This window comes from Lissotriton vulgaris, chromosome 4_1 (assembly GCF_964263255.1).
Source record: "Lissotriton vulgaris chromosome 4_1, aLisVul1.2, whole genome shotgun sequence".
Taxonomy (NCBI): Eukaryota; Metazoa; Chordata; class Amphibia; order Caudata; family Salamandridae; genus Lissotriton; species Lissotriton vulgaris.
Window position 1 is genome coordinate 1,569,884,758 of NC_141691.1, and position 13,126 is coordinate 1,569,897,883.

Here is a 13,126-nt window from a genome sequence, read left to right on the forward strand (position 1 = left end):
AATGGTAAAGTCGGATTATTAGTCACAATTCTGAAAATGCCACTTTTAGAAAGTTGACATCATCTTGTCCTAACCATTTGGTGCCTGCAGCCTGTGTCCTGGATCACATGGCTGGGAATACTTAGCAGTTGGCCTTTGTGTATTTCTCTCAGACAGTGAAACAAAGGAGGATTAGGTGTCAACAGGATGGGCCATCTTGCCCACTTGAATTTTAAAGGGGTTGACTCAGCACACTCACAAAGAGATTGAAACCAGCCTATTGTCGCCCTGGACTTCTTGGATCCTGGGAAGGGTAGGAAGGAAAATTCCAGGACCTGAAGTTTAGAAGTTTCTCCCACTTCAAAGGCTATCACCAGGTATATTAGACTCTCAAATCAACTCTTCAGTTCATTCCTGGACCTACTGAGAACCCCTAGGTCCTCGTACGTCATAGGACTACACCGCTGCTTGAAGTCTGTTTGTCTAGTCAAGTCAAGTCAATAAATTTATATAGCGCGCTACATACCCAAAGGGTCTCAAGGTGCTTGGAGAGGGGTGGGGAATTACTTGTCAAATATCCACGTTTTAAGTTGCTTTCTGAATGCTAGGTGGTTCTGAGTAAGGCGAAGGTGAGTGGGAAGTGAGTTCCAGGTTTTAGCTGCCAGGTAGGAGAAGGATCTACCTCCCATGGTGGTTTTGTTGATGCGAGGTACAGTGGCAAGGGCTTGGTTGGCGGATCATAGCTGGAGGGTGGGGGTGTAGAAGGACAGTCTTGTGTTGAGGCATTCGGGTCCGATTTCGTAGAGCGCTTTGTGTGCGTGGGTTAGGAGCCGGAAAGTAATCCTTTTATTGACGGGGAGCCAGTGGAGGTTTTTCAGGTGTCCAGAGATGTGGTCTTTACGCGGGATGTCTAGTATTAGCCTGGCTGAAGCGTTCTGGATGCGTTGGAGTTTTTTCTGGAGTTTTGCGGTGGTACCGGCGTAGAGGGTGTTTCCGTAGTCCAGACGGCTCGTGACCAGAGCGTGGGTGACTGTTTTTCTAGTTTCGGTGGGGATCCAACGAAATGTTTTTTTGAGCATGCGAAGAATGTTGAAGCAAGATGAAGAGACGGCTTTGACTTGTCTGTTCATCGAGAGTGAGGAATCCAGGATGACGCCCAGGTTCCGTGCGTGGTCCGTCGGGATGGGTGCTTTTCCAAGGGCCTCTGGCCACCAAGAGTCATCCCAGGCGGAGGGGGATGTGCCTAGGATGAGGACTTCTGTTTTGTCTGAGTTGAGTTTCAGACGGCTGTGCTTCATCCATTCGGCTACTTCTTTCATTCCTTCATGCAGGTTTGTTTTGGCGATGTTAGGGTCTTTGGTGAGTGAGAGGATCAGTTGAGTGTCATCAGCGTAGGAGATGATGTTGAGGTTATGTTGGCGTGCGATGGCCGCGAGGGGGCTCATGTATACGTTGAAGAGGGTGGGGCTGAGTGAAGATCCTTGTGGTACGCCGCAGATGACTTCAGTGGCCTCTGACTTGAATGGTGGAAGGTGGACTCTCTGGGTTCTTCCGGTGAGGAACAAGGTGATCCATTCCAGTGCTCTTCCTTGGATTCCGATGTTTCTGAGGCGTTGTAAAAGGGTGCTATGACAGACCGTGTCGAAGGCTGCGGAGAGGTCGAGGAGGATGAGGGCGACTGTGTCTCCATTGTCCAGTAGAGTTCGAATGTCGTCTGTTGCTGCGATGAGGGCGGTTTCAGTGCTGTGCTTGGCTCTGAAGCTGGACTGTGAGGAGTCGAGGGATTTGTTGGTTTCGAGGAATGTAGCGAGCTGGTTGTTGACCGCTTTCTCGATGACTTTGGCCGGGAATGGAAGGAGTGAGATAGGGTGGTAGTTTTTGAGTTCGGTGGGGTCAGCTGTGGGTTTCTTCAGGAGGGCGCTGAGTTCGGCATGTTTCCAGCTTTCCGGGAAGGTTGCAGAGTTGAGGGAGCAGTTGATGACGTCTCGGAGGTGCGGTGCTATAATGGAGTCTGCTTTGTTAAAGATGTGGTGAGGGCATGGGTCTGTGGGGGATCCTGAGTGGATGGAGTTCATCAGACGGGTGGTGTCCTCAGTGGAGATTGGCTTCCAGTCATTGAGGATGTTCAGGGGGGGTGGGGGTCCTGCAGGGGGTTGGGTGGGTTGGTCATCGGGTCGGTTGTCGAAGCTGTTGTGGATGTCGACAATTTTGTTGTGGAAGAATGAGGCTAGGGAGTCGCAGAGGGCTTGAGAGGGGGTGATGTCGTTGGAGTTGGCTGAGGGGTTGGTGAATTCCTTGACGATGTTGAATAATTCCTTGCTGTTGTGGGCGTTGTTATCTAGTCTGTCCTTGAAGGCGGTTTTCTTGGCATTCCGGATCAATCGGTGGTGTATGCGGGTGGCGTTTTTGAAGGCGTCCTTGGTGCTGGTGGTTGGGTCTTTTTTCCAGGCCTTCTCAAGGGAGCGACAGAGTTTCTTGGATTTCTTAAGATCATCGTTGAACCAGGAGGCCTTCTTGCTGCCTAGTTTGATTTGTCGTTTTTTCACTGGTGCTAGGAAGTCGGCGTCACTGTGGTGCTAGAAGACTGTCCTTCTGCTTGAGGCATGCCTTGCTTCTTGATCCCAGGACTACCAGAGTGATTCCAAGGGCTATTTGACTGGCCCCTGGTTCGAGCTACAGGCACACAAAAAGCTCCAACAACTTGAACACTGTACCTGGACCCTGCCTGATATGAGTCCTGTCTTATAAGTGACGCCTACCCAGTCTTGGTCCATTAGAACAAAGGTCAATAGCTAAAACCTGGGACTTGGAAATCTTTCCCCAAAAAAGTGGGCTTAGAACCAACAAAAGGCTGAGACCTACCTGCTTGATGATCTGCCCAATGTACATAGCCAGAGGCTGTTCTCTGCAGCAGCAAATCCTGTTCCGCGTGACCTCTTCGGAGGGATATGGGCCTTGTCTGCTATACCCTGCAGCTTCATCCTACTGGAGATTTTTGATTTCCAAAACAGTGACAAAGACTGAACAGAGAAATCTTCACTGCAACTTCATTCATTGATTCTTCAATGATAAAAAAACATCCTTGTACACCGCTGGCTGCCTTGCCCCACTGTACTTTTCCTTCTCCGACATTTTCTGAAAAGTTTTTAAGTCCGAAGACTGCTCTAGACCAGGCCCAATCCACTTTGTGTCTCTGAACCGAGCTCTATTACGGACAGCCATAACTTTCAACTTAGCCCCGGTCTCTCATGACTACACAATTGGAGCTTTAATCTTTTAAATGTTATTTTTCACTAAAAACTTATGAAAAGTCACAACTCTGTGTCTACTGCTTTTTTATGTCATTTTCTTTATTACACTTACACTATTCTTCCACATTAATGTAGGAATTTTCTTATGTTACACAATGCCTCTTCATTAAGCCTGACTGCTGTGACCTGAGAGAAGCACTGAAGAAATGAATCTGCCAAGGAAAAAGAAATGAACTCTAAGTTTCATAAGGCTGACGTTCTGTTGGCTGACACCTTGTGAGTTCTTAAGTAGCTTCCCTGAGGTCTGGGGGACTTTAGAAATGAACTCCGGTAGTGGATTGGGACTTAAAGAAGTAAGTAAGAAGGTAAAATATTTGACAGGATAAACCTGGTTGGAGTATTTGAACCACATTGCCATCTGTCTCAAATTGAACTTAGGTCCCAGTCACTGCGACCAGTGGGTATCACTTGGCGTTTTGCTTTTTAGAGCTATTTCTACCTCAAGCTAAGACTGTGACCTTAGATCAGATGTGGCAATCCACTGAATGTAAGCATATTCCTTAGCATACTAAAGGAAACTACATAGAAATCCATCAGGAACAGTGAGTGAAGAACCCAGTGAGAAATCTCCACCCTGCAATGGATGTGGGAAATGTGATGCACAGAAGATCAACTGCCCAGCATCACTCAGAAAACCCAAGTCTTTCTGAGTGAGGCTCATCCCGTAGATGTTTTTTAGGGTAGCAGCCGCCCCCTGCATGGCTTGATTGGGTCTTCTTAACATCAGATTGCTTAGGAATGCAGCTCAAAGTGGGTGGTAAGCTCCATCTAAACCTAAATACAGGTGGGAAACTGATAGCCAACAAGTACTGTAAGTGAAAGTTGAAAAGAACTTTGGAGAAAGACCTCAAGAGGGGGTGAAAACATTGAAAGGTAATAGGTGGGGTCCGTGCAGTCCTAGAGAGGAAGGTCAGCAACCCGGAAGGGTGTACTTCTGTGCGGGAATATTTCTTAGGTGCATCCAGCGCTTGCAGGATGCATTTACTTCTGGGTGGTGTGCCACGACTGTCTCCAGCTTGGTTGGGGGGGAGGCTGTGGTGTGGCAGGGGGCTGTACGCTCTGGTGGAGAATGTTACAGCCAACTGGCAGCAGCTTTGCCGTGACTGAGGGGCTGAGGGTAATTGACCATCTCTATGCCATCTACTAGCAATCACCCAGCCCCCTCTCAGGGTGCACTGGGGTAGGGTAGGGGATGTGGTCCCCTGCTCCTGGCACAACTGTTTACTAGGGTGGACTGTGCTCAGTGAGTTCTGACTGTATCATGCCTCTGGGCAGGAAAGCTCCCACCAGGCGCAAGGGGTCTGCAGTGATGTTAATTATTACCCACCTCACCTAATTTGACACATGGACCAAGGAATCTAACGCATGTGTGAGTCAGAGGGTTGATCTAACCATGTGACCAATTGAAGATGAGGGTCAGGTGTGGGTTGCACGTGCCAGCTGGGGTAGGATTCTTCAATGGTCAGACAGCTGGATCATCACCAGTTATTTTGCCCACTCTGTTTGGGAGATGAGCATGTTTGATAATAAATGAAAGATGGTGAACTATGCCTGAGCAGGGCAAAGCCAGAGGAAACTCTGGCAGAGGTCTGTAGCACTTCTGATGTGCAAACCAGTCTACTGACCCAGGTCAAAGGGTGAAAGACTAACCAAACCATCTAGTAGTTGTTTCTCTCAGGATAGCTAGCACCCAGAAACCGCAGGTTTATTTGGTAAAGTGAATGATTAGAGGTCTTGAGGCCAAAACAATCTCAACTTATTCTCAAACTTTTAATGTCCTTGCTGGCCTGGAGCCATACATTGAATGCAAGTGCACAGTGGGCCAGTTTTAGTAAGCAGAACTGGCTATACACGATTAACCAAATACCGGGATAGGACGCCTGATAACAACACTCAACAGACCCCTGAAAAAACATTGGCAGGACGGTGGCCATGAAAGTCAGAATCTTGTAAGAAGTGTGTGACAACTCACCTGCTGAGGAAACTTCCAGTAAAAATAGATGCAGCTAGAGTGTTGGGCCCATACCTATCCCTCACTTATGCTGAGTGCAATGGATTGCTAAGCCACAAAAGGTAGGAGGGTCACTGTGGTATGCAAGGAAGCCCAGTGCTTGAGTTTAGCCATACACGTCTAGATCTTGGTCCTAGTAGTAAATATTCAAACTGGAACTTTGAAGGCCAAAGAGGAGAAGGGTTCCATGTGAACAGCAATTAAAAATGGGTCAGTCAGTCCTAAGAGATGGCCCTGTGCCATTCAGAAGGGACTGGCAATGACGTCCATTGTCCTCGACTGGTCAAAATGTGGCAACGCAAAGGACATGGAGAAATCGGTGGAAATCCATAGGAGAGTTCTCTTTTCTTTGGGAAGGGCAGAACGCCCTGGAATTAGTTTTTCCTGAGAGATAAGTCTGAGCCTTTGAAAGAGTTGTGGTTCCAGTGTTGTCTTGTGAACACTGACAGGACCTTGAGAATCCAGGGCAGATGTTGTAAGTCTTGCCCCAGACCATACCCATATTCGCAGCAGGACTCCAAGGGGAACAGCCTCTGGCATGTTGGAACAATGTAAGTAAGGGAATTTGGTAAGTCACATCCATAACTTTGGGATAATATTTGACCGCATCCATTGCCCTTTGTGCACTGCTTGTTCGTGGGGCATTCAGTAGTAAATTATTCATAGACAACTTAATTCTGGGCCAGGGTTTTATAAGTAGCAGAGCAGCTACCTTGCTGCAGGCTATTGAAAGGCATCCTCTGCACCACACTTTTGTCTCAGCCCATGGGTGCCAGTGTTCCTGTTCCACCAGGCTGGTGGAAAAGATGGGGTGTGTGAAAAGCCATCTCCATCATGTGCTGTGGGGCATGGGGCCTCCCCCCTTGCCCTGTGCACTAGGTTCAGGGATGTGGGCACAGTCCCTCACAGGTCAGCAGTATGACCAGATGGCCAGAGCTGGCACCAGTGGCGTCACCTGGGTGGCTCAGGGAAAAAGAATCCTGAGCACTGGCTTCATCTTCGGCTACCACCTGGGCACTCTGAACTCCAGGTTGGCTGAGTCATCTGACCTCTGGACTGGCCAACCAGATGACTAGTTAGTGGCTGCCTGACCAGATGACCAGTTTGTGGTTGGCCAACCAGTTGAGGAATGGGCTGCCCAGGTCACCTAATTCTGACTGAGTCTCCCCATGGGTTCTTTAGTCTCCAGTCCAGGAGCTTAAGAAAAAGGCCCTAGAAGAAAGAGGGATTGGCTGTGGTTTTAACTTTCACCATGAAGTTGAAAGGCACTGACCCAGGACTCTCCTAGCCAATGGACTGGATGACAGCCCCTACCCAGGGCATGGGGTCTGCATTCTGTGAAGGATGTTTGTGTCCGTCCAGGCTGTGGAGTAGTGATGGGACACCTGTGAAGGCTCAGCCACCAAGCAAATCCTGGTTCAGGGTGGCATTGGACTGGCTGAACAGCTCTCATAATTCCCCATGACAGGCAGGCAAAGCCATTGCTTTCACCTGGGAGGCTTGAACCCTGCAGGTCAGGGCCCCAGACATTAAGCATGGCAAACTTCCTGACCCGGGGAAAGCTGGCATCAGACAGAGGAGGAGTCTGGGATTGCTAGAGGTTGAAAATCTTCAGTAATCCCTGTGAGAGGTGGTCTAAGTAATGCCTTTTTCCTGGATGGCCTGATCCCCACAGGCCGTTGGTACCAGCCAGAAAGACCTATATGAGGCAGGGTGGTACCCCATATGCAATGGTTTGTTAGGATTCACAATGTACATCAATTTGCTTGTCAAATTTGTGCTGGCAAAAAGTCAACAGTGAGGTTTCAGTCTTGTGGGCCAGTCCAGCCAATGGACAAGTATAGGTGCCCCAACTCAATGAACCTTTGTCACCAGCCATGCAGACCTAATTCGAATTATGCCTAGGCATAATTGCAACTTACCCCAGCCATAACTTGCATGGGTTCGGTGTAGTTGGTGTTTTTCCACTCCACTGTGCTCCAAGTCTGTATTCCAAATCCTACACCGCACCTGGCGTGGATGTACAATTCACCGTAGCACATGGCCTTAGGCAAAATATAGTAAAGGTTGTAGTGGCCTGACCTTTAGCATGTCCCTTTGTTTTGCACGTTTCAGGATCCCAAACTCCATGGCATATATCCATTCACCTACATGCAGAGGGATTGGGCACAGAAATATTTGTGTTGCTGTGCGTCAAGCAGAGATCTTAGGTTTTCAAAACCCAGGTTGAGTTTCACAAACCCTCTTTGGAGGATAACAGGACAAAATGCTCCTTTATCCACTGGGATTTAGAAAAATGTGAGTTTGTGAACAGTTCATTAATCCAGGCTGTGCCATGTCGATTTACTTGAGGCCAAGATATCTACCAAAGCCCAACAATACCCTCCTGTAATGCTAATTGTAAAAGAAATTACTGGTCAAATTTACATTAAACCATGCAAAGGCACACTTCAGAGTAAAGTTCTAATTTCTTGCTATGTTTGGTGAAATCACATTAGGCAGTTTTTTCTTTACAGCAGGGCACAATGTTTCCACTTGGACTTAAAATAGGAAATGCTCATGTATTGATTTGTTTCATTTTTTCTCTCCTGGTTTATCTGATCACTGTTAGACCTGTCAACCTTAGGGTGATCTTCCCCAAACCTTTTGCTAATTTCCATCCATTTTTGCCGAAATTCGTTTTTGTTAGCGTTAGAACTTTGTGCATTTTACCATTGTAAACCAGTGCTTAAGTGCTTGTGCTCAATCCCCTAAACATTGTTCAAGTGGTTTACACCTTATTGACATATTTAATTCACTTATATGCCCCTTGTAGAGTGGTGTACAAATACCCATGGCCTGTAAAGTAAATGCTTCTAGTGGGCCAGCAGCACATATTGTGCCACCCACTCAAGTAGCCCCTTTAAACATGTCCCAGGCTTGCCATTGCATCCTGAAAGCAGTTGAAAACTGCCAACTCAATGACTTGGCAATATAGCCCCCTTGCCAAGCCTTAAACTCAATCTTTAAAAAAAAATATGAGCAGTAGTTACCCGATAGGGTAGGGTGCAATTAAATGGTATTATTATTATTATGTTTGAGTTTGTAAAGCGCACTGTTACCCAGAGGTTTCCTAACGCTGTGTAACGCTGGGGAACACGTCCTGGCTTTCCCTGTGGGATGGTCCCTGCTGGGAGTCCCCAAGGTGGAGCCAAGCATCGCCGGCATTGGAGGGGTCGTTGTGGAGATTAGGCAAGCTGATGCCCAGAGTTGCCGAGTGGGACCCCTGATTAGAGTAGGCACCAAAGCGAGAATTATCAAGTCCGCTGACCAAAGTCCACGACCCTGCCGCGTCGGGAATTGAACCCTGGTCCCGGCCGATTTCTGCTCCCGGGTCTGCCGCCTATAACCAGTGAGCCACACCACTCCACGTAGAATATGTACTTTTAAGTTTTACATGTCTGGTGGAGATAAACTTCTAAATTCGTTTTTATACAACTGTGAGAATAACATTGGGTTGCCCTATTACATTTAATAAGTGCTAAGTTTTCAACTGATAAGAATGTCATGTGAAATTGTTATTAAAAATCCTCTTTAATGGTAAATTCGGATTTTGAATTTCAATTTTGAAAATGCCACTTTTCAAAATGTGGTGTTTTTCTACATTTAGCCATTTGATGCCTGCAGCTTCCCCTGGGTCACATCACTGTGCGTAACTGACTCTTAGACATTGTACATTCCTCCCAGGAACCTCCTATTCATAGCCCAGGGACATAACAGACACCCACTATCTAGTACCCACACCTGGACCCAGCCTGAGGCAGTCATAAACTCCAAGTGGTATCCCCGTCCTGAATCCCTGTTTGTGGTGCTAAAATTGCCGAGATAGCCAAAATCCAAAACTTGGGACTTAGAAAATGTTGGCTAAAAAGTACTTTAAGAACCGAGTGAAGACCAGGATACATCTGCTCATCTATCCACCCAAGATGTATCACCGGTTGCCCTAACTTCATGGCTGCTCCCACTATGGTCTTATCTGCAGCAGCAAATCTTGTTCAGCAGTCCTTTATCAAAGGGGTATCCCACCTCGTGGAATTGCCTTCACCTACTGCCTCCACCATCGTCCAAAAAATTGGCTACAAAGGCACTTAGAAATCTTTACCACAACTTCAACTAGTAGCTCCCTGACGATTATCCCTCCTTGGATACCGCCTCCAGCCTTGCTCTGCTGAAATGTATCCTCTCAGAACATTTTTCTTGAAAGTGTTTTTCTAAATCTAAAGATAAGCACCGACTGGACCCAATCCACTTTATTTTTCGACCCACACGCCATCACGGTCGGACATATTTTTTAACTTTGACTCGGTCTAGCGCTACTAGATGTCCGTGGTTGACGTTTTGAACTTTAATGTACGCACAATTGTTAATAAAATGATAGATGATGAAATGTACGGATAACATGTAACGCTTTTCGCTATCCATGATAGCCAATATCACCATGATTTTATTGTGTAACGTTTTTTTATAAGACATAATTTTTAAGATGAAAATGCGTACAGTGTATGCTTTAGTACTTATTGGTGATTAATTGTTTTCACAGTTACCCCAGACGAAGGGCCCTCGGAGGCCCGAAATGCATTGGGTTTTGTCAATAAACTGTTTCTGGATGAAACGAGCACTACTGCGTATTCTTGAATGAAGAGGCACGGATGGCCCATCTTGAATATGAGAAACTTTGAAAATTGGCTTTGATCTTGCATGTGGTCTTAATTATGAGTACAAATGGTAGAAGATGATGAAACAAGGATTACAAATGATAAATTGGATGACATTGAAAAACATACACTGCGAAAGCAGACAGCAGCAACTGTGCCATGGTTAGGGGCACTTGTAGTAGTGTCCCTCTGTTGTGTTTGTTATGTATCACGAGCTATTGGAGCTGGGCTCGGAGCCATTGAGCACGCTATATTTAAGTAACCAAGATTTGTGAATGGAGACGGAACTATGGAGTGCAACCCACCCCCCATTACATGTTGTTCAAATTCGGCTTCGCGAGGTTCTGCACCCAAAATAAAATGAAATAATGGCCAAAAAGGAGACGGAACACATGCAAGCAGCAACATCACGTTTCATTTTACCAGTTTATTTATTGAAGAGTGTCAACAACTAACTGGATTGCAATTATTAATCATGGCAATTATTAAAGTGGCAGACTAGCGTTTTATGTTTCACATTATATATCGTATAATTCTTGAATATTTAATACATATGTTTAGCAATTGATTTTTTATTTACTAACGCGATGCATAATGGTATTGGTAGTTTGTTTGAAGATGCTCGGCGTGCTAGAAGTCCCAGGTGCAAAGGATTAGTGCAATAGAGTAAGCACGTGGGGGAAGAGGAATGTTAGCCACCCTTTTTTGAAGTGAGTAGATTTCACCGATGCTCAGGAAGACCTTTTCACAACTGAAAGGAGGATGCATATTTAACAGCAGGTACGCGTGAGGGGGAGAGTGAAGCAAAGCGTTTTAGTTTATTATCATATACTGTAAGATCATAGAATGTTGGTATAGCAAAGTTGATTATCAGTGAAGGGTGAGTAGTTAATAACGCTTGAGGTGGGAAGAACAAGGAGTAGGTTTTGAGTTAGTAACGTGAGGAAATATGTTATGAGGAATGTGAGTCAAAGGGTAGGATGCCGGTGAACTGCCACGTGGGTGAAAGGGGTTCAGAGCGTAGGGCGTGTGTTTATTTCTGACACATAAGTTTCGATTAGGATTGTTTGTAAAATACCACGTTAGGTACAGCAGCAGCACGCACAACTGTTAATAAAATGATAGATGATGAAATGTACGGATAACATGTAACGCTTTTCGCTATCCATGATAGCCAATATCACCATGATTTTATTGTGTAACGTTTTTTTATAAGACATAATTTTTAAGATGAAAATGCGTACAGTGTATGCTTTAGTACTTATTGGTGATTAATTGTTTTCACAGTTACCCCAGACGAAGGGCCCTCGGAGGCCCGAAATGCATTGGGTTTTGTCAATAAACTGTTTCTGGATGAAACGAGCACTACTGCGTATTCTTGAATGAAGAGGCACGGATGGCCCATCTTGAATATGAGAAACTTTGAAAATTGGCTTTGATCTTGCATGTGGTCTTAATTATGAGTACAAATGGTAGAAGATGATGAAACAAGGATTACAAATGATAAATTGGATGACATTGAAAAACATACACTGCGAAAGCAGACAGCAGCAACTGTGCCATGGTTAGGGGCACTTGTAGTAGTGTCCCTCTGTTGTGTTTGTTATGTATCACGAGCTATTGGAGCTGGGCTCGGAGCCATTGAGCACGCTATATTTAAGTAACCAAGATTTGTGAATGGAGACGGAACTATGGAGTGCAACCCACCCCCCATTACATGTTGTTCAAATTCGGCTTCGCCGGGTTCTGCACCCAAAATAAAATGAAATAATGGCCAAAAAGGAGGCGGAACACATGCAAGCAGCAACATCACGTTTCATTTTACCAGTTTATTTATTGAAGAGTGTCAACAACTAACTGGATTGCAATTATTAATCATGGCAATTATTAAAGTGGCAGACTAGCGTTTTATGTTTCACATTATATATCGTATAATTCTTGAATATTTAATACATATGATTAGCAATTGATTTTTTATTTACTAACGCGATGCATAATGGTATTGGTAGTTTGTTTGAAGATGCTCGGCGTGCTAGAAGTCCCAGGTGCAAAGGATTAGCGCAATAGAGTAAGCACGTGGGGGAAGAGGAACGTTAGCCACCCTTTTTTGAAGTGAGTAGATTTCACCAATGCTCAGGAAGACCTTTTCACAACTGAAAGGAGGATGCATATTTAACAGCAGGTACGCGTGAGGGGGAGAGTGAAGCAAAGCGTTTTAGTTTATTATCATATACTGTAAGATCATAGAATGTTGGTATAGCAAAGTTGATTATCAGTGAAGGGTGAGTAGTTAATAACGCTTGAGGTGGGAAGAACAAGGAGTAGGTTTTGAGTTAGTAACGTGAGGAAATATGTTATGAGGAATGTAAGTCAAAGGGTAGGATGCCGGTGAACTGCCACGTGGGTGAAAGGGGTTCAGAGCGTAGGGCGTGTGTTTATTTCTGACACATAAGTTTCGATTAGGATTGTTTGTAAAATACCACGTTAGGTACAGCAGCAGCACGCACAACTGTTAATAAAATGATAGATGATGAAATGTACGGATAACATGTAACGCTTTTCGCTATCCATGATAGCCAATATCACCATGATTTTATTGTGTAACGTTTTTTTATAAGACATAATTTTTAAGATGAAAATGCGTACAGTGTATGCTTTAGTACTTATTGGTGATTAATTGTTTTCACAGTTACCCCAGACGAAGGGCCCTCGGAGGCCCGAAATGCATTGGGTTTTGTCAATAAACTGTTTCTGGATGAAACGAGCACTACTGCGTATTCTTGAATGAAGAGGCACGGATGGCCCATCTTGAATATGAGAAACTTTGAAAATTGGCTTTGATCTTGCATGTGGTCTTAATTATGAGTACAAATGGTAGAAGATGATGAAACAAGGATTACAAATGATAAATTGGATGACATTGAAAAACATACACTGCGAAAGCCGACAGCAGCAACTGTGCCATGGTTAGGGGCACTTGTAGTAGTGTCCCTCTGTTGTGTTTGTTATGTATCACGAGCTATTGGAGCTGGGCTCGGAGCCATTGAGCACGCTATATTTAAGTAACCAAGATTTGTGAATGGAGACGGAACTATGGAGTGCAACCCACCCCCCATTACATGTTGTTCAAA

General features: G+C 45.3%; 1 pseudogene; it reads left to right on the forward strand.

Moving 5' to 3' along the window:
* The first annotated feature begins 3,767 nt into the window (after nt 1-3,767).
* LOC147724249 (28S ribosomal RNA) lies at nt 3,768-5,840 on the forward strand (annotated as a pseudogene).
* The last annotated feature ends 7,286 nt before the right edge of the window (nt 5,841-13,126 follow it).